The sequence below is a fragment of the Octopus bimaculoides genome, chromosome 18 (assembly GCF_046866305.1).
Source record: "Octopus bimaculoides isolate indiv1 chromosome 18, ASM4686630v1, whole genome shotgun sequence".
In the NCBI taxonomy this organism is placed as follows: domain Eukaryota; kingdom Metazoa; phylum Mollusca; class Cephalopoda; order Octopoda; family Octopodidae; genus Octopus; species Octopus bimaculoides.
Window position 1 is genome coordinate 42573714 of NC_142945.1, and position 2500 is coordinate 42576213.

Consider the following 2500-nt stretch of genomic DNA (forward strand, 5'->3'; position numbering starts at 1 on the left):
AGCAGTCAGTAGTAGCCCCTGGAAGTGTTATTTTTTTCTGCTTTTCAAAGACGAGATTGAACTCAGTTTGCACAAAGCCGGAAAGGATAACCAATTCATCACTCTGAGTTGGTAATTATATTTATCGAACCACAAAGGATAAATGGCAAAGTTTCTCGCAGTGGGATACAATCTCAGTGCAGACAGTGTCGGAACGAGAAGTACGTAACAATCTATTCAGCACTCTCACAAAACTGCCATTTTGCGGCCTTGATATTAATCAATGCACTTCAATACTACATACAATAGACAATCTATTAATGAGACACAGTGATCCCTTTGTTAGTGAGATTAATCGAATCAATTTGCATGAGACCGCTTCAAGGAGGGTAATTTCGACAACGCTTATCACTTCTGAAAATGGTCGTAGACGTTGTCGAAACTTCAGGAAATCTTTCACTTTCTTTGAGGTTAATTTTGTTGCAGCAAATAACTGATGATTATTGAATATGAATATTGTTGCCCCACATTAAATTTGAAAGCATACATTCTTGACATTTGTATAACAAAAAATCTTAAACTGAATAGTGATGCTTACACAAACATGCAATAACACCACATTCAATAATCCATCCATGCACACAAATATGCACAGATATGTATGTATACATGAATGCATGCATGTATGTATATATGCATCTATGTATGTGTGTATCTATCAATCGATTTCTCTCTATTAATCTTTACATATATTAAATATACATATATATAAAGTTATGAGCATGTGTGTATATATATATATTAGTGTGTGAGTTTATATATCTATGTATCTATGTGTAAGTGGAGACATATGGTTATTGAATATGAATATCGTTGCCACGCATAACATTTGGAAGCATACTTTCTTGACATTTGTATAACAAAAAAATTTAAACTAAATAGTGATGCTTACCCAAACATGCAATAACACCACGTTCAATAATTCATCCATACACACACATACATATGTATACATGTATGCATGCATGCATGTAGTATATATGTATGTATGTATGTGTGTATCTATCTATTAATTTATCTCTCTTAATCTTTATACATATACATATATGTATATATTTAAATATATATGTATATATATACATATGTATATATGTATGCATGCATGTATGTATATATGTATGCATGCAGGTATGTACATATATATATATATATATATATATATGGAGAGAGAGAGAGAGAGAAAGATTTATATATGCATATATATATAATGTTATGAGCGTACATATATTTATATATATATATACATATATATACTGTATATATATATATATATATATATATATATATATATATATATATATATATATATATATGAGTGTGTGAGTTTATATATCTATGTATCTATGTGTAAGTGCAGATGTGTATTTAGACACATTGGTTTTTCTTCGCTAAAATGAAACTTCGAAGGCGAAACACATGGAAATTAAAACCAAGAAAATATCCCTCGTCTTTCCACCGCCTCACACCCCCCCCCCCCAAAAAAAAAGAAAGAAACCAATATCCAAAGGCACTTGAAATATCCAGACACAATAACGATAACAGCAAAAAATTAATAACTATAAGTAATACAACAACAACAGTAAACAAAACAACAACAACAACGTCTGTTGTTACAATATCAATATAAATCTAATCGTAATAAGACAGAAAAACAAACGAAAATATGAAAAATATAATAAAAATGATTTACTTCTCCGAACTTAAAGAAATAAACATGCAAAATTCGAAGGATACACACACGCACGAACACACACAAACACACACACACACACACACATATATATGCTTCAACTTTTGCATGTTTACATACATTTATAATTATACGTAATATATATATATATATATATATGCATATCTGTTTACCTATCTATCTATCTATCTATCTATCTTTTTATCTATCTATTTATCAATCTATATGTGTGTGTCCGTGTGTGTGTGTCTGTATGTATGCACGTATGCGTATATATATATATATATATATATATATATATATATATATATATATATATATATATATATATATATATATATATATATATGTATACATATATGTACACACATATATATTTATGCACACACACTCACATATATATATATATATATATATATATATATATATATATATATATATATATATATATATATATATATCATATATATATATATATATATATATATACATATTTATATATATATATGTATACATATATATATATGTATACATATATATATATATATGTATACATATATGTACATACATATATGTTATATATACTGAGACCAATCAGTAAATGAAATCACCCAGGAATTTTAGATAATTTTTTTCGTAATAGTGTTATTTTAATTTTTGCTTTCCTTCATTCTTCAAGACGATTCCTCTTGAGAAAACACCTGTTCTTTTAATATTCTTCCCTGCAATTTCAAACTTCTCCCACTCTCTCTCCCTCTCTCTCTCCCTCTC

General features: G+C 27.7%; 1 long non-coding RNA gene across 3 annotated transcripts in view; it reads right to left on the reverse strand.

Annotated features, from left to right (window-relative positions):
• Positions 1-2500, reverse strand: part of LOC128249818 (uncharacterized) — a 508354-nt gene that overhangs the window by 276609 nt on the left and 229245 nt on the right. The gene's annotated exons all lie outside the window — the stretch shown is intronic.